General features: G+C 39.3%; 1 pseudogene; it reads right to left on the bottom strand.

Annotated features, from left to right (window-relative positions):
• On the bottom strand, positions 15092-17901 carry Gm5191 (predicted gene 5191; annotated as a pseudogene).

The following is an 18888-nucleotide window of genomic DNA, read 5'->3' as shown; positions in this document are numbered from 1 at the left end:
CTCAGTTGAGAATTCTTTGTTTAGCTCTGTACCCTATTTTATAATAGGGTTAATTGATTTTCTGGAGTCCATCTTCTTGGGTTCTTTATATATATTGGATATTAGTCCCCTATCTGATTTAGGATCGGTAAAGATACTTTCCCAATCTGTTGGTGGCCTTTTTGTATTATTGACAGTATCTAAAAAGGACAATATTTTTAAAGAGACAACTTTTAAAGTGTTTGAATTTGTAAGGCTGTGGGGCATTATAAGTTTGTAATATATTTTACATTGTGATACATTAATGTGTGATCCTAGGATGAACAAGAAAGGAAAGGCTGTGGCTTAAGAGCAATGTGTTTGTTTGTCGAGTCTGTCAAAAGTCAGTTACACTGGCTAGATTTATGCCAACTGGACACAAATCAAAGTCATCTGAGAGGAAGAAACCTCAATCGAGAAAATGCCTTCATAAGCTTGGGCTGTGGGCAAGCCTGCAGAGCATTTTGTTAATTAGTGATTAAGGGGAAAAGGCCCAGCCCATTGTGCATGGTGTCAGTCCTGGGCTGGTGGCTCTGGGTTTTGCAGGAGAGCAGACTGAGCAAACCTGTAAGTAGCACCCCTCCATGGTCTCTGCATCAGCTCTTGAGTCTATGTTCTTGTCCAGCTTGAATTCCTGTCCTGGCTTCTCTCAATGAAAGATGAAAATGTACAAGTGTAAGCTCAATAAACCTTTTCCTCCCCAACCTTTTTCATCATCCTGTGTTGTCAAAGCAGTAGAAGCCCTAACTAAGACAACGAGAAACAGAAAGTGAACAAGAATGAGGCCCAGCTCTGAAGCCTCAAGATCCATGTCTTGTCAGAAACTCTCTTCAGCAAGCCTCAGTGTCCTACAGATCCCATGATCTTCTCCAACAGCACTGCCACCTGGAGACCAAGAGAAGAGTTCAAACATTTATTTAACCTATGGGGGCCACAATAAATACCCACTTGTTTCATGGAAGGGTTCACTATTATCATACACTAAGTAGAGGATATCCATAACAATCTACTCATAAACATACTGTTACTTGGGCATGTTCTGAACCATAAAATAATACTCCTTGAGGGCTGTGGAGAGCTGGCTTTCTGCCAAGCCTGACTACCTGAGTCTCTGGACCCACAGTGGAAGTACAGAATCAACTCCTGGACGTTCCCCTCTAACCTCCACATGGGTGCCATGAAATGCATGCTCCCCCAAATAATTTGATTGATTACAAAACAACTAGTAAAAAATAAATCAAATAATCTAACAAATTAATCAGAACAGCAATTCCCTTGCTCCTCTTTTAATTGTAATTGAGCAGGGGCCATCTCTCTAAATGACAAGGAATTAGCCAGTATCAATGCATTTTACTATAGTAAGGTACCTCAGATTACTCAAATTGTGCTTAGAGGGAAGGCTACTGGACCAGCAGTGATGACTTTTACTGTGATTTTATTAGGTAGAGACAGGCATTAATTACATAGAAAAATCCCTTTAGACTTATATGAAATTTAAGAACATAAATATAAAACATGTATAGTAAAAATCATGATGAAAATCTAATAAGTTTCCATCTATTTAAATCTTTGAAAGTATTTTATGTATTTTGGATTCCTTTCCAAAATGTATGTCATAAATAAAAGTGATTATAGGCAAGCTGAAGACATAGGGAAGCATAATTCAGTTTTATTGTTTAATATGGGACAGAGAACACAGTTAAGTTCAGTTTATTTTTATGTTCCCTTCTGCTTGACTGGCATATCTAAAGCTACTGAAAAATCCATACTGGAGTCATGAAAGAGACAAATGGCTTTGTTGAGAGACATTCGCTTTAAATAGGACGTGTTTTCTGGTGAGTGTTATTTTACCTCTAACAATGACTATTTCATTGCAGGTGTTGACTATCATACATCTAGACAGGGGCTAAAGGAAGTCATACCTCCAGCTTGTCCTAATTATTATTTAGTTTTATGTCAGACACACACACACACACACACACACACACACACACACACAATCAGTCTTCTACATTTATTTTAGGATCATTTTTTAAAATGATATTTTACTCTATAAATCAGGCTGATCTAGAACTTATTTTGAACATGCTGGCACTGAACTCCAGTGTCTCAGCAAATTTGGTGCTAGATTCCTAACATCAGCCTACACATCTGCTGGTTTTGGAACCATTTATTCTTGCATTTCTCTACTTTAAATTTTTGTTAATAGCTCATCTTTTATAATTTCCTCTGCAAATTTTCTTTTTTAGACCCCTAACTCAGTAACTTGATAGGTTATAATACTAGACCAAAGCCAAGAAAGTGAAACTTTACAGAGCTGTTGAGATGAATATAAAAGGTGTTAGTCCTAGTTTCATTCTATGGCTATGATAAAAACTGAATCAATGAATCTTAGGAGAGAAAAGGGTTTATTTAATCTTACCCTTCCAGGTCAAAGGCCATTACTGAGATAAGACAGGAGAGTTATTGAAGGCAGGAACCTGAAGGCAGGGACAACAGAGAAATGAGTCTTGGCTCAGTGAATAGATTCCACTTTGCTGCTTATATAGCCAAAGCCAACCTTTCTAGGGATGATGTTGCCCACAGTGGGCTGGGCCCTCTTACTTGAATTATCAGTTAAGACAATTTCTTAAAAGAACATGGCCACAGATCTGGGATATCCCTCAGCTGGCATCCTTTCAAATGGTTTTAAGTTGTATCAGCCTGAGATATAAAACTAACTAGGATAGCCCTTGTCCAAGTCCAAACTAAAATGGTAGGGTGGCTTACTATTGAGTTTACTGTGAATATACAGAGTGATATCTGCCTATTCCAAACCCAGAGAAAACAATACTAAGAAATGTCGTCTGGAACACTGTGGAACTGACATTGATTTGTAACAATTTGTCCAGAGAAGAATGATCAAGATAACATAGAATGTTAACCACTGGCCAGTACTATTGTAACTGCTACTGTGGAGCAGTGTCCCAGAAATGTGGATGAGGGAGATTGCTCCAGTTGAGCCCCATAAAGACATGAAGTATAAATCAAAGCTGTTTTCAGTCACAAGAAACCTGGCTCAAAGAAGGCAATGCATGTTCTTCAGGTAACTACAAATAATGGGACTCGTATTAATGTCCAAGCTTTCAAAATGAACCCATTATTACATACATTGTAAGAAGGTCGTAATCAAGAAGTCCAGCTCTGGGCAACAAGAAATTCTTTGATTATTCTCTACCAGAAATACAATTTGCTCAGTGCATGAGAGGACACATTATAGACACTCATTTGTTATGGTTTATTAGGTTGTCAGAACACCTAAGAGCTTTACTCAGTTATCTGTTTAAGTGTTTGCAACAGGCTCATGAAACAGGATCTTGTATTGTTCATGCGTTAACACTAATGATACTTATGCATGAGATATAGGGTCTTAACCAGACCTCTTTTAATAGTTTCTTTTCTCATTACTGTGACAAATTATCTTGCAAGAAGAGAATTAAGGAAGTAGAGGTTTGTTTTGGCTTATACTTTGAAAGAATATAACCTGTCTTGGCAGGGAAGACTTGGCAGCAAAAGTAAGAGGTTGTCTGGTCATAGTGCACCTGCAGTTAGAGGACTGTAATCAAAAATCGGGCAGGTCCCCACTTCCTCCAATGAGGCTCCACCCACTCGAGGCTCCACACGGTTCCCAAATAGTGCAACCAACTGTCAATCAAGTGTTCAAATCTAATGGGGTGATATTTCCATCAAAACGCAACAGTCCTCCACCTCCAGAGATCAGTTCCTGCCTCAAGGGACATAGTTCTATCTGAGATAGTAGAGAATGAAAGCAAGACATAGAAGACGACACCTAAGGAAGAAGCTAGCAGGGATTTATTCAGATTGATATACAAAATACTACTTTTACTTTTCGCCATTTACGTGTGTGTGTGTGTTTTGTGAGTATGAAGTTGTGGCATTCAGTGTAGCCAGTATCCACTAAAAGAACAACTTGAAGATGTAATCATGAATAAAAGGAGTGGAATGTTGAGATCGAGAGTGAGTCTTCTCAGGTTGGACTCTCAGTGTTGTACCCTAGGCCAGGTGGATTGCCTTTCTCTAGGCAGCTGCTTCCATAGGTTCTCTACTGATTGTCACTATGAAGCCAGCCTATTATCCTCGTGTCTTGTACAGTAAAGCTCATATAGTTCCAGGTCAATAATCTGGTACAAAAATAAAATATCCTTTGGGATTAGGAGCTCTGTACTTTTCTTCAGACTCAGATTATGTGAGTTAGCCTCTGGTTTGTGTTCTTTGCTACAAAATGTGATGATGAATCATAGTAGGTGCCTACAGTGTATGCATATCTAGGAGACAAGTCCCTAGCCTTGTACACTTACCCTTCCTACTTCACTTTAAAATACAAGGAAAGCTCATTACTTATTGTTGCTTGTTTTTCTAACAACAGGATTGAACCTAGGACCTCTGGCATGTGAGGCAGACCCTCCACCATTGAGCTACACAGTGTACTTCCATTCCCAGATAGCTGTTTGGTTTTATTGTGGGGTTCAGAGATAGGATTATGGTAAGTAGCCTAATCCAATCTTGATATTTAATCCTTCTCTGGCACCATCATGACTGGGTTACTATATTAATCTATTACTATATACACAACCTCATGGGTATTTGGGCAAAATATTAATTTGTTTAAATCTTCATTAATGATATTTGTGCCTTAGGGAAGTTGAGGTTAACTCAGCTGATCAATTAACTAACCATATTCTGAATGAATATACTTTGTGAAGTTCTATCCATTTCCTTATAAACATATTAAGAGAGTAGTGACAATACACACTTGGCTCTTAAAGTGCACTAGTATTTCAGATCTATCTAAAAACTTTAGTGGTTGAGAGTTATAATAGGATGAATGGTTTGACTTTAACCTCTCAGTTTTTTTTTTTTTAACAAGTAGAAAGGTGCTGTTTTCTATAGCAACGTATGAGAAAAGCCAGTAGATTGGTGACTTGGGGCATGCCATCAGTACTCAGAGATGACAGCTCACAGCCACCTATAAGGCCATCTCATTCCTTAATAAAGATGCTCATCTTCTGCTGCTTAAGTTCAAGGGTCAGGTAAATCTTAGGGGAAGAAAAGAAGATAGACTCATGTTTGGGTGGGTCAAGAAAACTGATATTCATCCAGGCTGGTTGTTGGGGCCAGTTTAGCTTATCATCTATGACATAGACCATGGAGACTTAGAGGGTTCACATTTGGTCTTTCATAGGTAAATTTTAGGCACATATGTAAGTCACACCTGAGTTAATTTGGGATGGAGATGACATTTTGCAACTAGTTTTTCTACTATACAGAGAGACAGGACCTCCAATTATTTTCCAATAACTAAGGCTTGGGTCAAGTTCAGCGTTGGTGGTAAAGACTGAGACTAAGAATCCTTAACCTGCTTCTCTATGGTCCAAGTTGTGTACAAAGTTTTTGAGATCCATGAAATCAAAGAATTTGAAACAGGCATAATGGCTTATCACAAGGGATGATGGTCCAAGCCCACACTCATAGGAAAGGCTCTGATAGGGATGGTGGTACAGGACCCTGATCTCAAGGATGTTAATGAGGAAGAGCTATACAAGGTCAAAAACACAGGAGGTGTGTAGGAGAAGTTGAGTAATGTCATGGTCTTGGGTGTGATTCTCAGAGCAGAAGCTCAAGAGTGTACCACTGAACAGAGATGGGGGTGGTAAGGATTCTATACCTGTACTTATGAAGAGGTGGTTCTTTTTTATAAGGAATAATTCCTTAGGAAAGGTGCTGTCAAAACACATTAGAAGCTGTCATTCAAAAAAAGTGATAACGTGATTGGATAATACTTTACCAGCCATATTTTAACTGAATTATTGTAAGATTAGTATCATTTCCTGTGGGGCATGTGGACCATACCACCAGAGGAACTGGTATAGAACTAGTAATGTAGAGCATGATCAAACCCCTAAAATCTTAAAACTAAATCTTATGGCAGGAGTGGTGCTACCTCCCTCCCTGTTTCTGTACATGGAGCACACAGCCTGGAGACTCAACAGTCAGGTGGTCACAAGTAGTCAGTCCCTTAGTACTGCAGCTGAAGTGCCTCTCCATGTTAATCAGGCATCTCAGTATCTTAGCTTTCAGCTGCTGACCTTTCCCCACCCTGGAACCCTTGGTTAACCCGGAATAAAGTGTTTCCATACACACCCATCCCCAATACAGAAGCACAAACAGCTAAGTTCATCTCAGGAAGCTGATTCATTAAAGATCACTGGGGAAGACCTCCTCACCATATAATTTGCTGCCAACCAGACCAGGACTCTGCTTTACCCCTTCATGGTCTAGTGAGCAGTAGCATCTGATGCCCTGGAGGGAAAAGGTGAATTACAGACTTCAGACTCCACTCATTTGAGACTTTGCCATGACCTCTCTGAGCCAGTGGAGAGACAGAACCTGAAACCACAATTTTCTGTAAAAAGCCTTTAAATTTCAGCTTGATCAAGCTCAGTAGGTAAGTTCTTGGGACACTAGGATGAGGGTCTGGGTTCACCCCACAGAGCCAATATGAGAGCCAGGCATGGTGTATTCTTGTAATCCCAAAGCTGGGAAGTGGGGGCAGAGGTAAGAAGTATCCTTGGTGAATCAGTGAAAAAGAGAAGGAGGGAGGGAAGGAGGGAGGGAAGGAGGGAGAAGGAGATCTTGTCTTATAAAATAAAGCAGAGAGTGATAGAGGGATTGGAAAGACACACAAAGATGGCTTCTGACCTCTGTACATATGAGCATATGTACTTCTCTCCCTCCCCTCTTCCTCCCGATAGACATAAATATACGGGGGGGGGAGGAGAGGGGGAGAGAGAGAGATTGGGGAAGATACATAAGGTTGGCTTCTGGTCTCTTCTGGTACAGGAGCATATGTACTCCCCTCCCCCTCCTCCTCTCCCTCCCCATGGAGATAAATATACAGAGAGAAAGAGAGAGAGAGAGAGAGAGAGAGAGAGAGAGAGAGAGAGAGAGAGAGAGAGAGAGAGAGGAGAGAGAGAGAGAGAGAAGATAGATGATAACCCTTGAAGCATTTAGAGCTTATCCCTAGATCCTTCCCTTGAGCATGCTTGTTTGACCACATGTTTTCTTAGGCTGCAGGTATGTGAGTTTCTCCAAGGGTCATTTGACCTAAGGAGCCTTTCCAACTAGACTTTGGTTACAGTTCTTGATCTGACAAGTGTTATTTGGTATCTGGCATGTTGGTCAATTAGAAGTCACTGAGATCAAATCAGAGCAGGGTGGAGAAATGAATGTGAGCACTGAAGGAGCTCATGTGCAATCATGGTGCTTACAGTGTGCAGGTTCTCAGTAAACCATCAACAGTTATCTGGTGCTCAATAAACCATCACCTATTCCTACCACTTAACCTGCTATGCATGCATACTATAGTCAAAATCAGATGGGAAAAATGAGCAGAAAGAAATATGGTGACTCAGAGTGATTTTCATAAAATATGGACTGCAAAGTTTTCTTTTTCTTAAGAGATCCCAAATGTTATCAAGGTGTTTTGTCAACTAAAAACAACAGTGACAAAAAAATCAGTCAGACTAGTATTTTTCCTTTCTCTATTGTGATTGTCAGAATGAAAATTCAAAATGCAGTCAAACAGCAGACACACAGTTGAAAAGTACTGTGTCTACAATATTCAATATAATTATAGATTTTCAATATTTTATTCACAAAAATCATATTATGGTAACAAGACATATTAACCCATTTATAATTTTACCCTTTGTGCCCATCCAATAACTTGCATGTTCTCTAATTTGAACAATCATTTGTCTCAATTTAACTACCTTTCCACTGCAAATAACACCCATGACCCTAATGTCAGGCTCCATCATCTATTCAGCAATTTGCACCAAGAGCCTCATTGTAGTTCACTTAGCAGCATGCTTAGCAGGGAAAGTCAGGAAGAGAGTAATCCACAGCTCTTTGCAAAATACATAGGAGTAATAATAACAAAAATAAAAAGATAGGACTTTAGGAAGTAGACTGGGGAAGCATGTAGATAGGTCTCGGAGATAACTGATATTTGTCCATTTAATAGCAATGGTAAAATACCGTTCATATAGCTGTGAAAGACCCAGGCATGAGTGGTTCCGGGTATGTGCATGTAACTTGTGATCCCTGATTCTTGTGGCAGGTACCTTAGAGAATTTTACTTTGGGCTTCTGGGTTGAAACTGAAGATCGGTTGTTTATATGTGCAGTAAGGATAGCCATAGAATGTGCATATGGGCAGTAGTTAGATGGTCTGTAGGCCTTTTAAAAGGCTCCTTAAATGTACTGACTCCTCCTTCATCATTCACTAAAACATGTTTTAAAAATGTTAATATTAATCAAGTAAATCTTTTTTATTAGATATTTTTTTATTTACATTTCAAATGCTATCCTGAAAGTTCCCTATACCCTCCCCCTGCCCTGCTCCCCTACCAACCCACTCCCACTTCTTGGCCCTGGCATTCCCCTGTAGTGGGGCATATAAAGTTTGCAAGACTAAGGGGCTTTTCCTCCCAATGATGGCCAACTAGGCCATCTTCTGCTACATATGCAGCTAGAGACACAAGCTCTGGGGGTACTGGTTAGTTCATATTGTTGTTCCACCTATAGGGTTGCAGACCCCTTCAGCTCTCAAGTAAATCTTTTGCCAGCTCAACAGATCTCCCAAGTCTCTAGCTCTAAGAATACTCAAACTGGGTGGAGAAGTGACTGTGAGAACTGAATGAGGTGACATGGAAACACAGTGTCTACTGCATGACAGGTACTCAGAAAGGATGGCTGTGATGAAAGATGTCACCTATACAGTGTCCTTACCAAAATTACCTATTTTCTATCTGTCTAGATCTTGCATGTCCATTGGTTTCAGGTAAGGTCAAACTCTCTCAAGAGCTTCAAGAACTGGAATCTAGATGTCCCATTTAGGACTGGGCACTTTGTACCAGTCACTCATTTTCTGTGCTTTGATCAGCTATGAGTCTCTGTATTCATGCTGTCCACTGCATAAAGAAACCACTCTGATGAAGAGACCTAGACATATCTATGGATATGACAGGTAATGAGAAGACAGTTTAGATCAACATAGTAATGTTGACATAGAAAACCAATAGTAGTAATTCTCACATATGACTTATGACCTCCCACATCCCAAGTTCTTGGCCAGGTTAGGCTACCTGGCATGAGTTCCTCATTGTGGATTGGGCTTCAAACTAAACTTGATTATGATCACATTTTGTCTGTTAGTGACCTAAGCCCCTGCTCTTTCAGGACTTCTGATCTAGTATGAACAGAAAACAAATGAAAAAAAAAACACAAGTAAGGGAGCAAACAGCTAATGAAGCAATTACATATTGCTGGGTGAAAAGAAGGGCTGTTTGCTGTCTTTTAGACTGGGAAGTCAAAAAGAGCTGTCAAAACATAACCTTTCTTTCAACTTGACTTGCAAAAAATGAGCATACACAAAAGTGGAGAACTTCCAGAAAGAGATGACCAAGAACTTATTATTGGAGAGGTAAATGAGGGTAAAAGTGGGAAGGGAGTCAGTGCCAATGAAACCTCTGGGTTTGTTCATTTGATACATATACAAGAGCAGCAATGAATCTAAACAGAATCTAGGAGTGAGAGACCTCTTCTTTCTGATGGTGGCATTCCAAGTAAACAACTCTTATGTATTTGACAGGTAGGCAACAAATTCACAGATGCCCCTTAACTTACAGTGAAATTATACATCCATCAGTTCATCCTAGCTTAACAATTCTTAAAGCACTGCTGGGGAGAGCGCTTGCTTAGAAAAGACCTTGCCTTGTATGTATGAGGACCTAAGTTCAATATAAATATAAAATTGTGCATATAAAAATTGTGGTGTGGTGGCTCGAGCTTTAATCCCAGCATTGGGAGAATGATGACAGGTAGATCTTTGGGGATCACGAGCATTTTAGCATTGACTACGTAGCAAGTTCCAGATTAACAAGGGACCCTTTTTCAAAATAAAAGAGGTCAGTAGTGCCCAAGGAACAACAGCAAAGTTGTCCTCTGGCCTCCAAGCATATGCTCATGCATATACACATGAAAATGTACACAGGCATGCACACAGATCCAAATACACAAAATCATTAAGTCAAAGCACATTTCTCCCTTAATGTACTGATCACTGTAACTTATCTTAGATTATTATTCTCATTATAGTTACATTAGCCTGTAGTTGGATTAAATAATTTAAATATGTAGTTTTTCTTTTTTTATTTTTGTAGGTTGTGTATGGTATGTACATGTGTATATGTATGTATGTGTGTGTGTGTGTGTGTGTGTGTGTGTGTGTGTGTGTGAATATGCATGTGTGGGTGTGCTGAGTGGATCATATTGTGTATAGTGCTCAACATTGGTTGTTTTTCTACCTTGTTTGAGACCATCTAACTGTGTTTTCCCACCATGTGTACCTGGCTCATTCCCTTACAAGTTTCTAGAGTTTTATTCCCCTGTCTCTGCCTCCAATCTCTCTGTAGAACTGAAGTTACAAATATGATCTCTACTGTACTTGACTTTTGCCTAGGTTCTGGGGAGACAAACTCAAATCCTCATACTTATACAACAAGTACTTTAAACACTGATCGTTCCCCCTACTTCCTCCAATTCTGTTTTAAGATAAAATATTGAATACCTAATACAATTTATTTCTTATTTTAGAAAGAACATATTATGGACAAATATAAACACTATAAACCTTAGATCTACAACAATGGCCTGCCTGCAAGATATTCTGGTGCAGTAATGGCATAAGGCTTGTGGGAATAACCAGCCAATAGCTGATTAGATTTTAGGCCTTCTACATGATATGGAACCTATACCTAACACTGCTTGGATGTCTAAGAACCTAAGACCAGATAGGTCAGGGACAAGCATGGTAGAATTCTGGTGCAGAAAGGGGAAGTGGTCACAAATCTCCATCCCTAATCTAGAAGCTTTATTTAATTGGTAGCGGCTCCTAAGGAGCCAGCCCCTCCCCCTCCAGTGGAGTCTCACTGGATATAAAAACCTCACTTAGATACAGATCCCATACCCAGCAGTAGATGGTCAGTACAAATGACCTCAATATCATATTGCAAGTTCTTTGCCTCATAACGCTTTGTCTGGGTATTAATTTTCTTTCTTTCTTTTGTATTTTCAGTGCAGTTTTTGCATATATTTATATCTGTCATCTTTATATCATCTACATATCATTCTATCTATTTATAAATATAATAGTTTCCCATGTTATATTTTTATGGGTTTTCTGTGTACATGGATATGTGTGCCTCTATCTATATGTGTTTCTTGTGCTTTTTCTTTGACTCTTATTCTCCTGGTAGTTTGTTTGTTTTATCCTATTCTGGTTTGTTTATTTTAAATTTTGTCTTATATTATTTTATTATTTTCTGAGATTCTAATTATATTATACGGAGAGAGAAAGAAGGGGTGTGGAATTCTGGTGGGTGGACAGTCAAGGAAGATCTTAGAAGAATCGAGGCATGGGAAACTGTAATCAGAATATGTTTTATGGAAAAAAAAAACTATTTTCAATTCACCAAACAAAAAAGGTAACTTGCATCTTCTGTATCTACTAGGTTAATTAAATACTAGCCTTGAAGTTTATCAGGGAGAGATAGAAGTGTCTAACCTATAGCCTGAAATCCATATATGCCCCAGGATAACTATGAATGTGATCCAACACAAAGTCCTAAACTTAACTAAGCATTATGAGATCATTGATATTTGCTAAGAATTGTACAGCTCTGGAGCATGAACCTTGTGGTTGATGAGGTCATATTGCAATGCAAGAAGATTAAGCCTGCCAGTGAGTCTATGAGTAACTGTGGGACACAGCCTAGAGGGGGAACTGACTTAGTTGCTTCAGCTCCCGTTTCAGTTTAAGAGAATAAAAAAACCATGTCTTTCATGATTATTTTGCAGCTAAAATGAGGGCTTATATATTTTTCCTTCTGAGTTATTTGGTTATTTGTGTCATTTAATTGGTACTGATTATTTCTGTTTTATTTAACTTATAAACTTACTGTTGAGAGATTTATCATGGTATTCCAGATATTAGCACAAAACAAAACAATCTGAAAGCATTATGGTGACTCTTCAATTCTTTTAAGTTAGAGGTAGAACACAGATGATGAAGAGGCTCAAGGTATTTGACTAGAGCAGGGTCAAAGAAAGACTGGGATCATGGTCTCTTTCTAGAAGAAGGTGAAGGTCTCAGCCTTTCTCTGTGCCTAATCAAATCCAGGAGAGCGACTTTGTCATATTCAGATCCCCAGAATTCAGTCCTTCCTGAAAAAGGTTTTGTGCATCAAAGATTTCTCCTTTCTCTGTCTTCCAGATGCAAATCACTATCCTTTTACCTTAAACTCCACAGCAAGGAGACTAGAGAACATTTACCTATCCCACAGTCTGGACAGTCTACTTCAGCAGATTGCTGTCCCTTACGGGTGTTGGTTAGCAGAATAGCTGTGTTTGCTGGTTTCACAATGGTCCTAACACATCCTGATATCAGCCCCCAGCTTGTTCAGAAGTTCTTGGTGTACATGGGTTTCTGCCTGAAGTGCCTCTAAGCAGCTACCCAATGTCTTGCTGCCTAAGTTTCATCTTTTGAATGGTATTAAGAGTAGAACTGCCTTCTCTGGGGAGAAGCTGAAATTATAACCAACAGTGGCTAAAACCACTCGGGGCAATGGGATTCGGATCACAGGCTCTAGCAGAGAGCCTCAAAGGCTCACAAACCACAGCCCACTCATTAATTAGCTCCACACACCGAGGTCTTGATTAATACTTGAGAGGCTTTCTAATCTTTCCTTCATTTTCTCCAATTTAAGGTTACCTAGAGAAACACAAATATTTTATGGTTACTCTCACATGGATGCTGGACTTTTAGGGAGCCATCCCAGCTTCCCCAGGTGAAGGGCCTCCATCAGAACATTCCTGGGCTTCTCTATGTTTGCAGCGTGCTTCCTCTCTTATGCCTGCTTTCAAAAGTCTGTTGGGTTCATGTGACAGTATTTGCATACTATGGTATTGCCACATGAACACAGAACCATCACTCTTCATTTGGGTGGTCACCGAGCACAGCAGTGCGCGGAACACTAGTCCACAGTCAAGGCTAGCTATTAAATTTAATCAACTGTGTAGGGTTATTTTCAAAATACTAGTTATGCTATGCAATTCATAACTTCCTCTGCCTTTTATTATTCAGAAATGATGGACTCTAACTGTTACAATATAAATTTGTGTGCTTGTCAAAAATAAAAATAAATAATGTGGCAGAGACTGAGGTGAGAGAAAAAGTTCCATTCATAATCCACATGATTATGACTATTCTGGTGCCTTAGGCACCACTGTCCCAAGTTGCCTTTTGTTCTATTTTTTCCATTTTTTAAAAAGGAAGATACTGTTAGCACTAATTTAGGTGAGTGTTTAACCAGCAGAGTACCAACAACATCAATTAAAAAGTAAACAGAGCTAAATGAAAATAAAATTAAACTAGAACCCACAAACAACAGGGATGCTTACTCTCAGATCACCATAGAGATGAGATGGCCCTGAAGGCAAGGATGAATCACTCTCCCATGTCTTGGCACCAAGGTATAAAACCAGGAGTGGGAAAGGTTCAGGGGTTTCATTATCATCGATGGAACTTAAATTATATGCTATATTATTATACGCTTCAGCCCAGCTCCCAAAACTTTAGCAAAGTTTGAAATACCCTACTTGCTTGCTGTTGGTTCGAGAATTATAAGAAATGTTTGCATCCTATACAATAAATAGACAAATGGAACTTTATGAAATAGACCACAGATTCTTGGGATAGCTCAGTGGATAAAGCTCCAGTCACCCATAGGTTGGGAGGAGAGAACTGACTTCCACAAGTTGTCTCCTGACCTCCACATGTGCACCATGGCACTAACATACAGAATAAATTAAAAGAAAAAATGTAATTTAAAAAGTTTTCAATATTTTCCATAGCATTATTTCTAAGAAAATGGGTCTTGCCTTGCAAACTGGGACATTCTGTAGGAATAAAAGTTAAATGAGTTTTGGTCTTACAGTCTGGATGTCACTATGCCAGACACCTTGGTTATAAGCCTTAGTTCAATTTTATTTAAATCTCAAAGGACTAAGAGATCACAGCCAACATTGAACCACATTTATAACAATATATACTGGAAGAAGGAGAGGTCAACAATCCAAAGCAAAAGAGGAAAACATATGTTTATTATCTTTTAATTCTAGTGAAAGCTTACATTTTTCTAGTTGGTTTATTTTTGGGGCACTTTGCAGTCATTAGGTCATCCAATTAGTAAGTGTTATTCCTGTGGCACTGAACTGCAGAACACTTTTGTGACAGAATTATTGTTGAGTAGTATATATTAATCAGCACAGGACTATGAAAAAAATCTAAAACATTACAATAAACCATTTGATCACAGAAAAGAAACCATAATAAAAGCAAAGTTACTGACACATAGAGATGGGAAAAGTTGTTTTTAATGGACTGTCAAGATGGTCCCTTGAGACACATTGCATTGTGACATACTTCTTAGTTGCTGACAGTTTAATGTCATATATACGTGTGTGTTTATGTGTGTGTGTGTGACTATTTTTGTCATTATTATTGTCTGTGTATGATGTTTGTATGCATGGATATTACATGGAGCATGTGTCAGGGTCAGAGGACTATTTTGGGCATCAGTTTTCTACATCTACAATGTGAACCCTGGATTAAGCTCAGCAGGGAGTCAAGTTAAGAAACATTTTCCCGTGGATTCAAATCCCTAGCCCTTAGAGCATTTTTTGAAAGAAACAGCCTGTTTGGAGAAAACAAACAAACAAACAAACAAACACTATAAGCAATGACTAAGAAGAAACTAAGATTTCAATTATTTTTTCTTATTGTCAGAATATGTCAGAAACTGCTGATTTTTGTAGGTGTTATCAGAAAATTATGGTTCCTTCTCTCTCTCTCTCTCTTTTTTTTGTTGTTGTTTTGTTTTTTGTTTTTTTAAATGCAAGGATGGACTTTATTTTTAAAAAAATCTCTTTAGGACTACAAATTACAAAAGGGAAAGCAGATCACTACACAGAATCTAATGAATATATTTGCCTGTGCATAAAATTTTATCAAAGTCATTCATTTTACAAATTCACCCCACCCACCAATGTTTTTGCTACAGTGCTCTTAAAGTTACTATACCTTTATTTCAAATTATATTGCATGTTATTCTCTCAAGATAAACTTTAAATACCAAATTCTTGGCTTCTAAGAATGGCACCTTCAAAATGGGCAATTCCCACTGAAGTCTCTGGTGGCATTATTCTCTTACTATTTTCTTTTACCAATTAAAAAAAAAAACTTTCAAAATGTCCACTTTTAGCCTTTCCCAAAAAAGGTGGCTACATCTTCCACTACCAACTAACTATAAACGGATAGCAAAAAGAAAAGCAACGAAGGCAGCCATTAAAATAAATGGATTAACCAATTGAAGTATTTGGCTCATGGCAGTTTAAGAAAATGGCAACTAGGGTGAGTTTACTAGGTGCTTGACTATAGAATGAGGCCAGGCCCAGACAACTGAATGGCAGACCGCGAATGACTGTCCTTCACCTCCATAAAGGAAAATGGAGTCCTACAGAGATCCTGTTAGAATACGCTCACCCAAAACACTCTCAACAATTGTATGGTTTAGTAACAAGACATTTCCTTGACTCAGTCCTTGTGGGAACTTTTAACAGTCTAGCTGTATCCTGGGGTAGAACGTTTGTGTGAGGAGTTATCAACATGTTCTACCTGGAAAGATGCAAATGAACCTAGAAGTTTCTGGAAAAAGACTCAGCTTCCTTCTTCCTACCTCTGCCATATGTAGTTCTCAAACTCAAGTTTGCTATCCATGGCTTTACTAAGGACGATACCCAGGAATCAAACAACATCTGGGGTTAAAAATATAAGAAAATGCTCACTTATAACTAATGTCAGGATTCATGTTATAGATTCAATCATCTACAGGATTTTCACTGATGAACAGGGCTCTGAACACACTAAGTTATCACACAAATCATTGCCTTTTGAGAGTTTGAATACTTTTACAGTTTAATTTGCAAACAGAATCTTTTTGTAACAAATTATTTTTAACCAAATCATATCTTGAAAACTGTTTATATAGAAAACCCAGGGAATAAAGTGAACTGCTCATTGTGGAAGGCCTTATATCACATTATTACGGTAGAAAATACAGGAGGTAGAAGGTAACTGAAAACCAATGCAACATCAGATCCAATTCTACGGCTCCTGCAGCTTGCTCCTCACACGTGGTTTCAGAAACCAAAGCCAACATTTCCAGTAACCATAAAAACAGTTAAAATAAAAATTGCCATGAAAGTCCTTATATCATGCTTGCTATAGGGAGGTAGGAAGATGTAAGAACCAGGACACATGAGACATGACATTTTATCTACAACTCCTGTTTGCTTTACTGAGGATGTTGTTTCAAAATTCAGTCACCTTCTTCAGCTTCAGACTCAGATTCCTCCGCAGCATTTTTGAGCCATTCTACAAACTTCTCCATTTGCTCAAGGAAGACACGTTTGCCCTTTGCAACATGTGCGTCTTTTATACCACTTCAGAATGGGCTCTTCACTCAGGACCTCAGCTTTATAAAAAAGCACCACTGTTTTCTGGAAGGCTTTCATGAAGTGAATGTTGTCATAGCAATACTCCTGAATCTCCAGTTGCAGAGTCAACTCTGACTGACCTTGAGTAGTGAAGGCAGCAAGTAGAGGGCTGTATTGCTTCAAGTGCTTGATGGCTTGTTCTGCTACAAGCTCCTCTTTTTTATTCCACTCCACGGTGCTCATCACACTGGACCAGACTATCCATCCCAATGACCACTGGTTCTGGAATGTTAGTTTTTTTCATCTCCTCCTTGACATATAAAAATATGTCCTTGAATGGGTCACCGCGGGACATCTGCTCCTGCAGCTCCTTCCAAGCCTCAGTGGTCTGCTGGTTGCGGACATACTCCGAAAGCTCCTTCAAGCCCGCCTCAGTGAAATACTTAGTGAAATGCCCATCACTCCGTTTACTGGCAGGGAACAGCTCCATCAGTCTATTGTCCATGCTGACTTTCTGAAGACTTGCAGCAACTGCATTGATGTCTTTTCATTTATCCATGATTTAAAGAGCTTTACAGCAAAAGCTGCGAAACCCCTTCTTTAACCAAATTCTCATTATAAAGGCTGTTAAGAACGGATGCATTAAGGGTTCCATTAGCCAGAAGGACCCCAGTCAACATGGCGAGCTTGTTCCTCTCCGACTCTGAAAATCCCTTTAGGAAGAGCAGTAACTTTTTAACTTCATCTTCAAAACCTTTCTCCGGGTATTTGTAGCGCCTGGTTAGCTTGTTAAAAACCTGAGCGAATGCTTGCATGGTCTTTAGGTCTTCTTGTGCTGCAAACACATAGACATCTGTGCGCATCATGTCATCTGCCAGTGTACCACCTGGGGCCACCATTCCGCCAGCCACCAGAATGTCAAAGAGTGTTTCTGCATAGCGGCAGTAGTCAACTTTTGCTCCAGAAGCATCAAGAAACTTAGCTACTGCTTCCAAATCAGTACCAGTTTCAGTTAAGACTTGAATAATACAGTCATGAAACTTAGTAGGGTCAAATCTCTCTTTTTCTGGTTTTAAAACGCTGGCCTGATAGCGTTGTTTTTTTGCTGCTTTTGATTATTCATAAAAGACACCCGAATTTAAGGCGAAGAGAAAAGAGCCAGAAATCCCCGAGCTGGAGGCAACTGCCCATGCTTCCTTCTCTGAAGGCAAAAGACATCATAGAAAAATATTAGGGCCAGAACTTTAAAAGACAGGAATTTAAACCTCATCCTAATATTTATAACTCGGAGATTATGTGACAAGTTATTTGTTTCTTCCTTTACCATTACTTTATTTTAAATCATAAACTTACAACTGTTTCCTTTTTATGCTTAGTCATTTTCATTGAATATTTTCAAATGTTATCCCCTTTCCCGATCCTTCCTAAACCCTCTATCCCATGCCCCCTTCTCCTGCTTCTATGAGGGTGTGCCCTAACCCACCTACCCATTCCTGCCTCCCGCCCTCACATTCCCCTACACTGGAGCATCAAGCCTTCACAGGACCAAGGGCCTCTTCTCCCATTGATGTCTGACAAAGCCATCCTCTGCTATATATACAGCTGGGGCCATGGGTCCCTCCATAAGTACTCCTGAGTTGGTGGTTTAGACCCTGGGAGCTCTTGTTGGTTGATATTGTTGTTCTTCCTATGGGGCTGCAAACCCCTGCAGCTCCTTCAGTCCTTTCTCTAACTCCTCCATTGGGGACCCTATGCTCAGGCCAATGGTTGGCTGGGAGCATCCACCTCTGTATTTGTCAGGCTCTGGCAGAGCCTCTCAGGAGACAGCTAAATCAGGCTCCTGTCAGTACTTTTTAGCATTCATAATAGTGTCTGAGTTTGGTGACAGTATATGGGATGAATTACCAGGTGGGGCAGTCTCTGGAAGGCCTTTCCCTCAGTCTCTGCTCCACACTTTGTATATTCTCTTGTGAGTATTTACCCCTTCTAAGAAGGAATGAAGCACCTACACTTTGGTCTTCCTTCTTCATGAACTTCATGTGGTCTGTGAATTTTATCTTGGGTATTTTGAGCTTTTGGGCTAATATCCACTTATCAGTGAGTGCATATCATGTGTGTTCTTTTGGGATTAGGTTAGGATGATATTTTCTAGTTTCATCCATTTGCCTAAGGATTTCATGAGGCATTGTTT

This window comes from Mus musculus, chromosome 13, assembly GCF_000001635.26.
Source record: "Mus musculus strain C57BL/6J chromosome 13, GRCm38.p6 C57BL/6J".
Taxonomy (NCBI): domain Eukaryota; kingdom Metazoa; phylum Chordata; class Mammalia; order Rodentia; family Muridae; genus Mus; species Mus musculus.
Note: the sequence above shows the minus strand (reverse complement) of the source record. Positions and strands in the feature narration are given on the sequence as shown.